This window comes from Eumetopias jubatus, unplaced genomic scaffold (genome assembly GCF_037043125.1).
Source record: "Eumetopias jubatus isolate StellerSeaLion01/CBP00866 unplaced genomic scaffold, mEumJub1_p1.0 scaffold_39, whole genome shotgun sequence".
Lineage (NCBI taxonomy): Eukaryota > Metazoa > Chordata > Mammalia > Carnivora > Otariidae > Eumetopias > Eumetopias jubatus.
In genome coordinates this window covers 1,443,150-1,459,533 of record NW_028274845.1, presented here as the reverse complement: position 1 = coordinate 1,459,533, position 16,384 = coordinate 1,443,150, and the positions used below count along the sequence as shown (strand labels likewise).

The 16,384-nt window shown below is 45.3% G+C and overlaps 2 non-coding genes across 2 annotated transcripts; one reads left to right on the top strand and one right to left on the bottom strand.

Moving 5' to 3' along the window:
- Window positions 1–863: 863 nt before the first annotated feature.
- LOC148161923 (U1 spliceosomal RNA) lies at window positions 864–1,026 on the top strand. The gene has a single exon (XR_015767279.1). It is a non-coding gene; the product is annotated as a U1 spliceosomal RNA (small nuclear RNA).
- Window positions 1,027–13,312: 12,286 nt separating this feature from the next.
- Window positions 13,313–13,525, bottom strand: LOC148161922 (small nucleolar RNA U3). The gene has a single exon (XR_015767300.1). It is a non-coding gene; the product is annotated as a small nucleolar RNA U3 (small nucleolar RNA).
- Window positions 13,526–16,384: the final 2,859 nt, after the last annotated feature.

Below are 16,384 nucleotides of genomic sequence, written 5' to 3'. Positions count from 1 at the left end.
GATCCTTGGGCGTCTCCCCGCGAAGCCACGAGGGGGCGCGCCGTCCCTGTCCTAGGAGCCCTCCTGGGGAAGAAGCAGGCCCTGGGATGTGTTCAGCGTGTGGAGTGTTGTGGGCTGGTGTCAGCCCGAGGGCCCAGGGGTTGCGGACTTTTGGTCCTCCCCTCCCCCCCGCAGTGTCCAGGCCTGGGGGAGGCTGTGGGGACTGGTTTGAACTGTACAGGTGCAGCCATGGCACTCGGTGTCCTCCAACCAGGGTCCGAAGGGAAAGAGAGAGAGAGCTAGAGAGAGCAAGAGAGAGTTGTATCTGCTCTTCGCGGGCTGTTGGAAAGTCCTCCCTCATGTTTCTCTCTGGCTGGCACAGCCTTCCCTGGGCTGGGTGGGGGGGGTTGTGTAGGGTTTGGGGGGCCATAGCTGCAGGGAGAGGAAAGAGTGGTAACCAATTCAGGAGACAGAGGAGACTGGGCAGGTGAGGAAGGAAGCCAGGGCACGGGAAGGGAGAAGGGGAAGGGGGACTGGAGGAGGAGAAGGAGGAACACCAGTACTGAAATCCAAGTTGGGAGGGGAGCTGGGGGGCAGGGAGATGGGGTGGGGTTGGGGACTGAGGCGAAGCCCTTGACTTCACGGACGGGGCGTGTCTGATGCAAACCAGGCAACATGGCGGTGGGGTTCTGCAACTTAGAATTCGTGGGGCTGAGGAGGTAGCAGCGCTGTTGCGTCCATCCTATTCGGAAGCGTCGTGTGGAGGGTGAGGATGCTTGCGACAGGAGTGGGTGCCGAGGGTGTTGGGGTGCGCCTAGGCGAGTGAGCCTGTGTGTCCGGTGGAAGGGGGGTGAGACTGGTGTGGGGCGGAGGCGGAGGGAGTCACACTTACCCGGCAGGGGAGACTCCGGGATCAAGCAGGTGGTTTTCCCAGGGGAGGCCCTTCCATCATACCAGGGACATGCTGACCCCCGCGATTTCCCCGAGTATGGACAACTCCTCTGCATTATTTGTGGCAGTGGCAGTGGGGGGCTGCTTTTGCTCTTTCACCTGTTGTTGGTTGTTTAAGAATAGCCTTTGTTTTCTTATTCATTTTTCTGTTTGTTTGTTTTGTCTTTTCCATGACTTTGGCTGATGACATGGGCTGAAGAGGAAGCTCACTCAGGGGACACCAGGACCCTGAAGAAAACACCTCTGCTTTTAAGGGCTGCTTTCTTGAGAATCTGGGTTTGGCTGTTTCTCAATCAAAAGCATGCAGGACAGTTTCTGTCCACTGGTCATACATCCCACCTTGGCTGTCGGGGTTTTTTCTGTTTTTCGCAGAGCAATTTCTCTGCTTATATTTCAGTATGTGGTTTGCAGTCCCTGATCCAGCAAAGGTGCTTTCTTTTCATTCCCCAGGGAACAGGGGTTTGCATCCCTTCTCCTTCCTCCCTCCCCTCCCCACCTATCCCCCCAGGCACCCTGCAAAGCCTCACCCAATCCCCAGACTCAGTACCCTTGATTAGGCCACTTGGTAGCCTACCTAGTATAGCCTTGCTCCAGAGGACCCTTCCGAGACTAGAGAGGGTCCGGCTTGATGTACTGTTTATTTATTGTAAGTTTATTTGTTGAAGTAATCCCTACACCCAAAGTAGGGATAGGGCTCATGAAGCCAGATGGAGACTCCCCTGCTCTCCTGACTGAGCCAGCCAGATGCCCCCTGACAGGCTTTTAAAGAGGCACCTCTGTGTACTCACAAAGAACCCGCTGGGTTTGGCACCACAGACCTTTCCCAAACAGCAGGTTAGCTCTAGGACAAAGGGCCGTGGGCCTTCTGCAGCTCTTGGGCTCAAGCCAAAACTGTCCCTACTGATGTACCTGCATTGCTTTGTCAAACTGAGCTTGAAGGGGTTTCTGGCTTCAGGCTTTCACCAGAGCTGGTGTTTTTTTCTCTACTCCCTAAAGGCCTCTATTCAGAATCTACAACTGAGGGTCTTCCAACTTTGATTTTCACTTAGGGGAGCCACACCAACTGGGACTCAGCAACGGGTTACTCTTCTGCCAGAAACAATTAAACAAAAGAGCAACAGCGTCACACAAGATGCGCGAAGTGGAGATTTCCAAGATCCTGGGCATCAGGCAAAGGGGACAGCCATCCCGGACACATGGCAACACAATGGTGAGCAGAGCCCTAGAGCTGCTCAGAGGTACTGGCTCTAGAGAGTTTCCAAGCAAGGCACTGGGGGGAGGGGAACTTGAATAGGAGCCCCATGGAGCTCCTGGAATTGAGGACACTGATCTGAGAGAACCCAGGACTGAGTCTCAGGGAGGACAGAGCTGCAGGAAGTCACCTAGCCAGAGCTGTGGAGGGGCCCTGGGGAGGCATGGACAGCAAGTCAGGGGGTAATCCTTTGCACAGGGCCTGGTGCTCACACGGTGCTGGGAATAGTGCCTGTGTCCAACAGATAGACTAAGCAAAAGTAACCCTCTTAATTTGTGAGGAATAGGGTGGAAGACAGGGGGAGGGCTTGCTACAGTACCTGGAACTCATGGTGAGTCCTCCACGGAGCCCTGCTCTGGGCCACTGAACTATGCATTGAAGCAACAGCAGAAATGTTTCCAAGTAACTTCAGTGCATCCCTGAACAAAGCTCAATATTATAGAAAACACAAAAATATCCAGCAAACAGCAAGGTAACATTCACAGTGTCTGGCGTTCCATCCAACAGTTTGAGGTATGCAGACAAAGGGGGGAAATGAGCCCTCCTGAAGAGATGGATCACTCATCTGAAAATGACCCAGAGCTGACAGCAAGATGGGAATCACCAGAGCACAAGAAAGCATTTGTTCTAACTGCATCCCATTGGTGAAAACATTCAGCAGATACATGGAAAATGTTAAAAAAAAAAAAAAAAAGGACCCAATCTCACATGAAGAGATGAAAACCACAATGTCTGAAAGGAAATGTACTGCAAGGGGCTGATGGTGATTAGGGAAGGCAGAAGAAAAACGTTCAATAGGAATCCAAAAGAATCTGCAGATCCTGCTGTTGCCTTCTGAACCACCTTAACCATTCCAATCCATGAACACAGGATGTCTTTCCACTTGTTGAGGTCTTCCTTAATCTCTTGCAGCAATATTGTGTAGTTTTCAGTGTACAGGTTTTGTGCCTCCTTGACTCAATTATTCTTCGATACCATTCGGGTGGGTGCTGTTGTCCATGGAATCGTTTTCTTAATTGACTTTCCCGGTGTCCATTCCTAGGTTATAGAAACACCTGATTTGTCTGCCTTGTACGCTGCAACTCTGCTGAAATAGGTTATGGACTCTAATAGTCGTGGTTTCTGTGTGTGTGTATTTGGTATTTTTCTGTATACAGGAGTATGTCATTTGCAAATCCAGATACAAATTGTCCCTTGAAGAACCTGGGGGTTAGGGGTACAGAGTCCCACAATTGAAAATCTTTGTATAACATTTGAGTCCCAGAAAACATAGCTACTAATAGCCTACTGAAGTCTTACAGATAACAAAAACGGTTGATTAATACATATTTTGTGGGTTACTTGAATTATGTACTTTATTCTTTTGATACAGTGAGTTAGAGTGAAAATATCATTGAGAAAATCATAAGGAAGAGAAAATGTATTTCTACATTTGTACTAGACTGTATTTGTAAAAAAAAAAAAAAATAATCAACCCATGAGTGGACCGACATTGTTCACTAAAATTCAAAGCCATGTTGTTCCCCAGTCAACTATAGTTTTATTGCTTCGTTTTCAAATGTTTTCCCCTCACCTTCAGGTTTTTAAACAATTGAGTCATAACTGATTCCCCATGTGAGATCAGTTTCACATGGCAACACAGGGATTGGACGACTCTATAAATTATGTTAGGCTGATTACTAGTGTAGCTACCCTCTTTCACCTCGCAGAGCTGTTACTGCACCACCGACTACATAATATGAGATCTGTCCTCTAACATTGTTTTTAAATCTTCACTGTGGATGATGTTTTGACAGAGTATAGGTTTCTATGCCCTCCCCTCCCCCCACCACTACCATGGGCCGCCTTTGGACTTTCCAGAGAGGAGCAGTGACATGTAGGAAGTCCCTATTTTAGGCCACTGCAGCCCCTGATCTTGGACCAGGATGCTCAGCCAGGGCCAGGGAAATATGGATTAGCAGGAACCCTTCTTTGCAAGCCCAGCTCCAATGTGAAGGACCAGAGTGCCTCTTCTAGCCTCCTGCAGGGATGGTTCAGCACCCAGGAGCTGGCCCTACATAGAGGGCCAGAAAAGGGCAGATTCCCCTAAACGCAGACCAAGTGTTCCATTTCGACTCAGAAGAAGGTGAATAGCAGCACAGGTTCTTTTCCCTATGCTGAGCTTCCACGGGGGGAGCCTCAGTGCCACTGCAGGAGGGAGCATCAAAGGGAACCTTTGGATGTTAACCTAAAGCTTAGTGCTTAGAGCCCACCCAGGGGACCAAACCTACTTAAGATCCATCCAGATCTTGCCAGCAGCTTCCATGGGTCCTGCAGCCTTCACTTCCTTTAGGAATCTCCAGCCAGCTGGTGCCCTATCTTTGCTTGCTTCCCCCTGGTGTCCTTGGGCCACCTGAAGGTCTGTTCCCTTAAGTAGTCTGCCGCCTGGTGGATTCCAGGGGAACTGCCAGGGCCTGAGGCTGAAGGCACAGTCACTGAACCCCTGACTCCAGCTGGGAGGTCAGAAACCAGGCTCTGAGCCACCACCTGCTGGGACTCCAGGATGTGGCCCCTCACCAGGCAGTGTTTGCCTGGGGACCCCAGGACCCACTGATGTGCGAGGGTCGCCTTCTTTCTTTTTTTTTTAGGTGAAATTGACATACAATAAATTTCACCCATTGTCAACAATGACAGAGTTGTTCAGCTAGTGCCCTAGTTTGTTTCAGAGGCTTCCTTCACCTTCCCACACTCCCTCCAGCCCCTCTGCAGACAGTCTCCGCTCCCTCCTCCAGCCCCAAGCAGCACTGATTTGCTTTCTGTCTCTGTGCATTGCTCCTTTCTGCACATTTTACATAAGCCGAATGAGACAGTCTGTAGTTCTTGGTGACTGGCTTCTTTCACTTAGCATCCTTTTGAGGTTCCTCCATGCTGTAGCTTGGATCAGATTTCTGTGCCTTTTGTTGCGGAATAGATGCCATGGTACACATAGGAAACATTTGGTTTGTCCATTCACCAGCCGATGGCCCTTTGTGTTGCTGTCAGTTTTTGCCCATTGTGAATAACGCTGCCCGGAACATTTCTGACTGAGACTTGAGCGGACATATGTTTTTATTCTCTCAGATAGATTCCTAGTTGTGGAATGGCTGGGTCCTATGGCAAGCTTGTGCTGAACTCTTAAGAACTCTCAAAGTGGCTTCTGCAGGAGCTGTTATATTTTACGTTGCGACCAGCAATATAGGAGGGTCCAGTTTCTGCTCATCCTTAGCAACACTTGGTATCGTCTTTGGGACGTAAGCACACTAGTTGGTGTAAAATGGTACCTGGTTTTCCTTGCATTTCTTTGAGAAATAATAACATATTACTAATAACATTGATTACCTTTTTATGTGTCTCCTTTGGTACATGTGTATTCGACTCTTATACTGGCTTAAACGAGTGTGTTGCTTCTGCCCATTGAGTGAGTTCAAAGTCCTCTTGTCTCTCGTGAACGTGAGTCCCCATTGGGTATTTAATCCACAAATATTTTCTCCTAATCAGTGGCTTCTCTGTTCCTTTTCTCAGTGGCAATGTTTGATGCAAAAAACTTCTTCATCTTCAATTTTCTCTTACGTATCGTGCTCTTGCCGTAGTGACTTAGAACTCTTTGCTTACTGTGAATTCCTGACCATTTTCTCCCATGTAGTCCTCTTGCACAATAGTTTTGGCTCTTATACTTAGATCTGTGACCATTTTGAGTTCATTGCTGTGTAAGTTGTGATTTCCAGCAACAGCTGTGGGGGAGCTTTGTCCTGACAGGTTTAGGAGAGCCTAGGGGACACTTGTGTTTCAGAGTTAGTCTCCCCTGGGCCAGGAATGGAGATTTCACCCTGCTGCACCTGTTAGTGAAAGGCTGAGTGCCTTTGGGGAGGGGAGATACATGGGGGCTGTGGTCATATACGGCATGTACTCCCCGTTCTCTGGGACTGGGTACAAAGGAGCTCCAGGAGCCCCAGGGCAGTCCTGCTCACAGGTGCCTTTAGAGGCAGAAACACACTGAGAGCAGGAGAGCATAACACAGAAAAGACCCCAGGGATCCCAGCGGATCTGGGTTGGGATCCTAGAGGGTCTTCTATGGACGGGCACATTTTCCATGTATATGCCCTTCTATGGGTGGGTGGGAAAGAGGACTCGCACACAGTCGGAACTCAGGAAACATGCCCAGAAGGAGTGGAGCGGATTGAAGGCATGTCCCACAGTTTGCAGTATTTTTCCAACATGAAAATCATGGTATTTGCCTGCATCAAAGGTGCTGGGGGGACGCATGCTGCCTCGGTCAGTAGAGCGTGCAACTTTCATCTCAGGGTCATGCATTAGAGTCCCACGTAGGTGATGGAGCCTAGCTGAAATTTAAAAAAAAATAATAATAAATAGAAAACGAAGAGGTGCATGCTTCAGGAATCAGAATTACTCCCCCTAAGGTAAGGAGGGGGCATCTACCTTGGTCCTTGCAGTTCAAGAGCCATTCTGAGCACTACAGAATCCTAAATGTAGATTAACCTAGAGAACCTACACTTTTAATATTTGTTGGGTTTCCCCTGTGTGGTTAGAGGTCCACTGGCAGACAAAAGTTGATATGCTGAGCACAGAAGCGGACCAAGAAACAGACTATTACCTGGATGCACCACATTATTCTCCGTCCTCACTGCAGTCTCCCTGGAAATGGGAATGGGCAATCGAAATGCCTGGTATTCAACACAGGTTAAGAAAAAATGGAAAGTTTGGGTTAACAGTTTAAATTATTGTGTCCTCAGATTGACTTTGATGGCAAGTGGAGACTCTGTTGCACGTCTTCTAGGTTCTGCAGGTGGAAATGAGGGGCTAAGGGACAAACTAATTATACAACTCAGAATAACTTTGGTAACTTAGTATCTTCACACTTGACACAGTTTTCTTTCATTTTGTCTGATCCCATAGTCTCATGCTTGAGTCTAAACACATTTGTACAAGGAAGGTGATATCAATACCACACCTAAAATCTGTACCGCTAAATGTTGTAGTGCTTATTCCTAATGGTACTTTAGGCTTGTTTCTAACTGCCTGTAGCTACGTTTCGGCTGACTCTCAAGGCAGCCCATTCTAACCATGTGTGCACTTCTCTTTGGCCCCACCACCAGGTGAAGCAGTGCATCTGAGCTGTCTCCATCGCTGGGGGAAGGATGTAGGTCAGATAGGTAATAAAGAGAAAGGGGGACTGGGGTGCAGCAAAAAGAAAGCATGCTTATGTGTGGGTTGATTCCAGAGAGGACCATTGCATTTCTTTTTAAAATTTTTTAATTTACTTATTTGAGAGAGAGTACTTGAGATATCAGGAGCGGTGTTGGGGGTAGTGGAAGAGGAACAGAGAGAAGCTGACTCACCACTGAACAGGGAGCTGGAGATACGGGCTTATCCCAGGACCCCGGGATTCTGACCTGAGCCAAAGACTGACACTTAAACAACTGAGCCACCCAGGTGCGTTTTAAAATAATTTTTAAACTAATCTGGTCCACTTAACATAGGCATTGTATTAGTTTCACATAAGGTCATGGGATTTATTTTGTATTTCTTTTTTAAATATTATTTATTTATTTAGAGCAGGGGTGATGGGCAGACGGAGAGGAAGAAAGAATCCCAAGCTGACTCTGCACTGAGCATGAAGACTAAACTGGGGCTCAATCGCATGACCCTGAGATCATGACCTGAGCTGAAATCAAGAGTCAGACGCTGAACCGAGAGAGCCACCTTGGTATTTCTAAGAATGATATGTTTAGCCTTCTCTCTGAAATAGGCACTGAGTAATGAGCAAGGCGGAGAGAAACCATAGTACCCATAGGCGCCAAGGTCAGATTGCCCAAAATGTACCACAATGGCATATTTGGGGGAAACAGAATGCCACAACGACCACTGGTGCATGTTCATTCAGACTCCAAGATCTCTGAGAAAACTCGAGATTGCAGGGTTAAAAATAACCTGAAAGGATCAGAGTGAAATGCCCTTGGGATGTGTGTGGTCTGATCTAAAGTACACAGCAGAAGATGTTTTGTAGATAGGAAGCCAGCTGTAAACAGCACACTGTGCATTCCCTTTTTTGTTTTCTTATCCTGTGTTAAAGACCGAGTACAATGCTGTTTACAATTAATTGATCACAGCCAGTTGCAGATTTCTTTATTCCTTCTCCACTGCCATTGCTTCACTTGACTAACCCTGTGTACGTGGAAGATGCGCCTTACTAAGCCCCTGCTGTAAATCATTATAGTACTATATCACTGTAGAAGGTATATTAGATTATGGAAAATAAACCTCAGGACCTCGGGCTGTTTGCTTGGGGTCCCCTGTGCCTCGCTATACTGTCGTCTCTTTTTCTTTTTTTAAAAGATTTTATTTATTTATTTGAGAGAGAGAATGAGATAGAGAGAGAGTGAGCATGAGGGGGGGAGGGTCAGAGGGAGAAGCAGACTCCCTGCTGAGCAGGGAGCCCAATGCGGGACTCGATCCCTGGAATCCAGGATCATGACCTGAGCGGAAGGCAGCCGCTTAACCAACTGAGCCACCCAGGCGCCGCGGTAGTCTCTTTTTCTCATTTCCTTCGCCACCCCAGGTCCCCGACTCTCTGAGGTCGACAATATTGATTATTTTGAATTGAAGCTACCCAAAAAGAAACTGGTACCAGGACACTCAAACCCTCCTCTGTCTCCCTGAAAGCAGGAAACCAATCTCCCATATGAAAAAGGCACCCCCTGTACTAAGAAGTAAAAAGACATCCTTCTCACCAGGGTTTCTAAATTCGGTCTAGACACTCTCTAAATTAAAACTCCCCCAAATCCCTGAGAAATGTATTTTCTCCTTGTCTAAAATGCATAAAAACTGTCTGCCTTAATACTTTATATTTCTTTAAGGGTCTCCATTTCAATATCCGTTCTCCATGCGTATTCAATGTCTCAGTGAAACTTAATTCTTACTTAAGCTGGGAGACCAGGACAGGTAACAGAGGAACTTCTCCTTCCCTGCATACCTTTTTTGTGATCCTAATATCTTAGCCAATGATTTGTAAGGAAAGAAGTAACAGAATTATATACCTGGGAAAAAGATTTGTCCCCAGGAAGGAATTTCTGGTATTTTTAACAGTGGAAATATCTACATTTGATCCAAAGTCTCCTAAAAAGTATTTATTTTTAAGTTGAACTTCTAATTTAAGTGTCCCCTGAAATTCAGATGTGCCTTCCCAGAGGGTACGTTAGGAGACTCCACAGGGAAGCTCGCAGCCAAGTCCTGTGTGGGGGCCGTGCTGCCATCAAGTGCTGAAGGAGTTTGGGAAAATCTCTTCATCTCTCTGCGCTCAGCTTCCTCATATGTAAGATAAGGTTGTTATTCAAATTCTCCACGGTCCCTTCCTGCTCAGTTTCTGTGAGTGCACAAGGGTCTGCGGTGCCTTTGAAGCAGCCCTGGGGACTGCAGCTGAGACCTGACTTGGTCCCTTCACTGTGTGTCTCTTGCAGGAGCCTGAGCTGAGCCCACACTGAAAACAGAGAACAGAGGGAGCATTTGGGAGACAGAAAATCAGCAGGTTTGGAGGATGAGAATAACGCAAAGAAGGACAAGGCAATGGTGGAGCAGGTGGTTGCCCAAAGGAGGTAAGAAGAAGGACAAGTTGGGTCCAGAAAAATCAGGGGAAACTGAGGAATGCATACAGCGGCATCCAACTCTGCAAGGAGCAGCCTGAGCTGAGCAAGGAGAACGAGGAGAGTAACTTTGTCCACAGTGAACCTGTGCACCTCCCGAGGAGCCCCACGGAATGGATCGGGGTTGGTTTGTACTGCAGGGAAGCACCAGTTCCAAGAGGAGGAGGAGGAGGAGGGGCACCTGGGTGGCTACATCTTTAAGCGTCTGCCTTCAGCTCAGGTCATAATCTAAGGGTCCTGGGATCGAGCCCCGCATGGGGCTCTCTGCTCGGCGGGAAGCCTGCTTCTCCCTCTCCCGCTCCCCCTGCTTGTGTTCCCTCTCTCGCTATGTCTCTCTCTGTCAAATAAATAAAGAAAATCTTAAAAAAAAAAAAAGAGGTGGACGATGTGACCATGAGGTTCTGCCCCAGACCCCTAGCTTTGACCTTGGAGCTCCCTCACGGTCGATGTTCTCCAAGTAAGTGTGGGCTTAGAGGGATCAGTGATGTTTGGATAAAGGTTGGACTTGTCCATTCTTACCACAAAGAGTTCTACCCTAAGGTCAGGAAGGGCCAGGTTAGGAGACCCTTGCCTCTGAGGCAGTGATACCAATTATATTCTTCTGAATTTATGGTTGTCAAAGACTTTACACACCTTTGTCTTGACCGTGTGTTGAGTGTTTCATTTTCCTTAGTCTCTGTTATGAACTTGGAATTCTGACATCAATAAGATTTCACAGAGGAGGTCAAAGCAGTGAGAGGAAGAATGCAAACAAAATCTTGTAGCTCAGCGCCCCTGGGTGGCTCAGTTCATCGAGAGCCTGCCTTCAGCTCAGGTCATGATCCCAGGCTCCAGGGATCAAGCCCCATTGAGGGGGGTGGCTCCCTGCTCAGCAGTGGAGTCTGCTTCCCCCTGTCCCTTCCCCAGCTGTTCTCTATCTTTCTCTCTGTCTCTCTCTCACTCTTGCTTTCTCCCTCACGCTGTCTCTCAAATAAATATATAAAATCATTTTAAAAACTGTTGTAGCTGTCCTAACCTGGGGTATGGTGGCAGTGCAGAGGATGGAGGGGGGAGGGGGCTAGGCCGAAGACATCTCTTCCTACTGAGAGAACCATTGAGAGGAATCCAAGAGGACAGTCCCTCTTCACCAGAGCTCACCACAGGGGAGTGTCATGGGGCATTGAGAGTGTAGGGCAGGCTCCTCTGGAAGGAAGGGTATTTGTTGCCTCCTGGAAGAAAGCAGAGAGCATTCGTGCATGTATTTGGGACAGGAATGTAGTTGAGATTAGAAATTTGCCACCCCCTTTATCAGATCCATGAAGGAATGTCTCTGAGAGCTTCCTCAGTGCTTGGTTTGGTCCTAGGAGTCATGAGTACAGAGATGAGTAAAACATTATCCCAATTGTCGTGGGGCTCTCAGTCTAGTTACCAGAAGTCATGAAAAGTGTAGTGGTGGTGGATTCCTTGGAGGAAGTGGCCAGTGCTGCCTGGGGATGGCCTGGTCTCCCTCCGTGTTTTCCAACAGCTGGATGACCTGTCCTGACCCAGGGACCCTGGGCCTCAACTCAATTTCAGCCTCTCAGGACACAGCCAACACCTAGGTTCCATGTAAACCCAAAGCAGTCAACACTATGAAGGTCTGCAGAGGAAACTGCTGCTATCAGTAGCTCCCCACTTTGTCTTGGCCAACTGGAAAATAGAGGCGAGTTCATTAAGTCTTGTAGGGTCATCCTTGCCCTAATGATCAGGGATTAGTCTTTCTCTCTGTTAAGTGAAATACTTTCTAGCTTCAGTATTCTCTCTCCACTTAAAAACTTTGGAACTATTGGCTAAAGTATAGATCAAGTAGCTACAGTGAAAAAGGGGTAAAGCAACTTCCAAGCTGCAGTGAGAATGTGCAGAAACTCTTATACTGAATAATAATCGGACAAATCACTTTTAAATTGCACAAAAGGTTTATACAGTAATTCTGGAATAGACAATGTAAGTCTGTCGCTTTCTCCTTCTTCTTAACATTGCTTTGATAATTTAAGATCATTTCCATTTCCATATAAACATTTGGATCAGCTTAGAAATACTTACTAAAATGTCTGCTAGAAGGTTGATTGGCATTGTATTAGATCTTTTGATCAATTTGGGAAGAGTTGTCCTCTAACCATAATGAGTCTTCCAATCCACCACAAATTTTATCTCCCCATGTATTTAGTTCTTTAATTTCTGGAAGTAGTGCTCTGCAGTTTTCAGTGTAATGTTCTGACACATATTGTGTCTGATAAGACAATGCAATAGGAAAACTGGTCAAAAGACTTGAAGAAGAAATGCTTCACAAAAGAAGATACACAAATGGCCAAAAAGCACTTGAAAAGATGCTCCACTTGAAACCATTGAAAAGGTTTCAATGAAACCATGCTTCATTGAAAAGCATGAAGTTGAACATAAATCAAAAGGGATTCACTAATGTCTCTGCAAGGCTCCATCTTAAACTAAGTAACCTTTTCCTTGTCTTCTGCAAACCTCTGCTCCTCCCTTCTAAGCCTTTTGTTTCAGGAGCCTGGTACCACCCTAAAGACAGGTTGAGGGAGGCTGGCAGCATGCACACAATTTCTGTCAAAATAAAACACCCCCCCGCCCCTTCCTTCAGGGGGAGGGGACTTAGAGTTTTTGAGGGCCTTGGCCTGTTCTAGCCCCCTGTGCCCCGAAAAGCAATAAAGCTATTGTTCCTCAATATTCCAAACTCTGTCTTCGTCTTATATTTTGGCTCTGAAGCACAGAGGTCAGTTTTCGACGGTACACTCAGCCATTGGGAAGATAAATTAATACTACAGTGAGTTACCATTACACAACCATCCCCGTGGCTAAAATTACGAAGACCGAAAACATATGTGGTGAGGATGTAAAGTAACTAGACGTTTCATACACTTGTGGGAATGAAAAATGGTCCAACCACCGAGAAAAGCTGAACCACAGATAAACATTTACCAATCACGTGAACGGCCATTCCTCTCCTAAGGATTTACACAATATGGCCACACAGCAAACTGCACATGAATATTCATCATAGCTTTATTCCCCATGGCCAAACCCAGGAAACTGCATAGATGGCCATAAATAGGTGAATGTACAGACCAAATATATCCATACAGAGGAATACTCCTTAGCAATGAAAAATTCTGAACTGGTGATCCATTAGTAATATGGATAGATATAAGAATCCTTAGGCTGCACGGAGGAATGTAGGCATAAAAGAGTTCCATTTCCATAACGTGGTTAAAAATCAAGCCGTCTTTGATGCCAGTGGTTGCCTGGGGCTGAGGGTGAAGGCAGTGAGAGACTTCAATGGATCCACCCAAGGGAAGCTGTGAGGTAGAAGAAATGCCCTGTGTCCTGAATGGAGCAGTAGTTTCAATTGTATGTACATCTGTGAAAATGCATTTAGTTGTACAGTTTATCTTTTTAAATTTTTATTTGTTGAGAAAGCACTCACACTGCGTCCTCTCTCTCTTACCGTCCAAAGGAGGAGAAGAACGATCATCAGTGGCAATGGGCAGCTGTGGAAACAACACCTAAAATCACGTTCATGCTCAGGAGAGAACAATGTGCCTCCTCCTTGAGGTTTCAGGTCCTCTACACGTTCAGAGAAAATTCTCTAGTAACAAACTGTAGAAATGAACTGGAGGGTATTATGCTAAGTGAAATTAAGTCAATCAGAGAAAGACATGTATCCTATGACCTCACTGATAGGAGGAATTCTTAATCTTAGGAAACAAATTGAGGGTTGCTGGAGTGGTGGGGGTGGGAGGGATGGGGTGCCTGGGTGATGGGCATTGGGGAGGGTATGTGCTATGGTGAGCGCTGTGAATTGTGTAAGACTGATGAATCACAGACCTGTACCTCTGAAACAAATAATATATTATATGTTTAAAAAAAGAGAGAGAGAGAGAAGCTAGTAGGAAGGGAAAAATGAAGGGGAGGAAATCGGAGGGGGAGATAAGCCATGAGAGAAGATGGACTCTGAGAAACAAACTGAGGGTTCTAGAGGGGAGGGGTGGGGGGATGGGTTACCTGGTGATGGGTATTAAAGAGGGCACATTCTGCATGGAGCACTGGGTGTTATGCACAAACAATGAATCATGGAACTCTACATGAAAAACTAATGATGTAATGTATGTTGATTAACATAACAATAAAAAATTTTAAAAAATAATAAAAAAGAGAGAGAGAAGCTAGTAGGAAGGGAAAAATGAAGGGGAGGAAATCAGAGGGGGAGACGAACCATGAGAGACGATGGACTCTGAGAAACAGACAGAGGGTTCTAGAGGGGAGGGGGTGGGGGGATGGGTTAGCCTGGTGGTGGGTATTAAAGAGGGCAGCATTGAAGGGAGCACTGGCTGTTATAGGCAAACAATGAATCATGGAACACTACATCAAAAACTATTGATGTAATGTATGGTGATTAACATAACATAATAAAATAAAATTAAAAGAAAGAAAGAAAGAAATGATCTCTGAAAGTACAGCCTTAATTGTACACTTTAAAGGGATGCCGTCTACTGTACCTAAATTATACCTCAGCAACATTCATGTAATAATCTACTATATTTCTCTATACTAGCAGTGAGCATTTAGAAAATGAAATTTTTAAAAAAAGGAAATGAAATTCAATAAACAGAGTGGAGATTCATGTCCACCTTCATTAAATGTATGAGAACACATGTAACAAAGATGCCTGAAAACTCTTGCTGAAATAAATTAAAGGATACTAAATAATTAGGAAAAAATATATCACATTCATGGACTAGACCACTCAAATTTGTTGGAACATCAAATCAGCATTATTCTGATTCATACTGGAGAAGGCAATTTGGGGGCAAATTTACAAGCTAATTCTCAAATGTATTTGGAAATCAACATACCTAAACAGCCAAGACAACCTTGAAGAATTAAATTGGAGAAATTTACTAAATTTTAAACCTCACCGTAAAGCTACAGTAATTAAGGTGCTCTTAATGGTGTAAGTAACACAATGTAAATATATCAATGTGAGAGAGCAGAGAGTAATAAAATTTCCTGATACGCATATACATTTTTAAAATTTTTCTTTTAATTTTACTTCTTTTCAATTATTTTCTTTTTAAGTAATCTCTGCATCCCACATGGCGCTCAAACTCAAAAAAAAAAAAAAATAAAAGGTTGTGAGTTTTACCTGAGCACTGATTAGTACAGCTGCATGGGACAGGGAATCTTTACCAGGAGAGAGTGTCATGACAAAGGAAATTTTGATAAAGGGTTATATACCAAAATATATTTTTTACATAAAAAGTGACAAATTTTTATACAAAAGACATTGTAGAAAGTCACTGCATTTCCCGGTCTTAAATTTCTAGTACATGTAGGGCTGTATGGCTTTAATGTTATGGGAACCAGGGAAGTGTCTTCCTTTTTCTTATCTTTTCCAGAATGCTCCTTTTGGGTTCTTTTCTTTCATAAAGCAGATGTCCAATGTGTGCTTGGGGTGAAATAGAGCCCATGCATTGAGGTTTTGTGGATTCATTTTGACCTTGGTAAATGTGAAAGCATCGCTTCCTTGGGAGCCCAGGGGCAGGACCCACAAACATTAAAGGTGGACAATTGCCTTTATCAGTGCTACAGCGACCTCCTAAGTCTCTGGCTCCTAAGATCTAGGGGGGAACCTGTGCTGAAGAAGTGAAGAGGTGCTTCAGGGCACCACTTCCCCTGCCTGCCTGTTTCTCTCTCCTCAACCTCAGCTTCTATGCCACTGAACACCACTGCACACATCTACTGTGGACATCATCCATCATTGACCCATGACCTCGAACTGCCCATGTTTGCTTCCAGGAATACAACCACAGGTCAATGGCATGAGGTCAAGTCAAAGAAATCTAGCAAGCCATGGTCCACCTTTTTAAAATTGTTCCAAATTTTTAAAAAATATTTTTCCAGTATAGTTAACATACAGTTCCATGAGTTTCCAGTATATAACATGGTGATTGAACATTTCCATACATTGCCCAGTGCTCATTACCACAAGTACACTTCTTAATCCCCATCACCTCACCCATCCCCCAAGCCCCCCTACCCTCGGCAACCATCAGTTAGTTCTCTATAGTTAAGGGTCTCTTTCCTGGTTTGTCTCTCTCCCTTTTCTATTTCCTTTGCTTACATGTTTTGTTTCTTAAATTCCACATAGGAGTGAGATCATGGGGTATTTATCTTTCTCTCACTGACTTATTTCACTTAGCAGAATACACTCTGGCTCCATCTGTGTCCTTGCTAATGGCAAGATTTCATTCTTTTTTTTGGCTGAATAATATTCCATGGTATAAATAGATAGATAGATAGATAGATAGATGATAGATAGATATAGATGTGTGTGTATATATATATATATATATACACACACACACACTACATTGTCTTTATCATTCATCTGTTGATGGACGTCTGGGCTCTTTCCATAATTTGGCTATGCTGCTGTACAAAGGGCCCATGTATTCCTGCAAATTAGTGTTTCTGTATTTTGGGGATA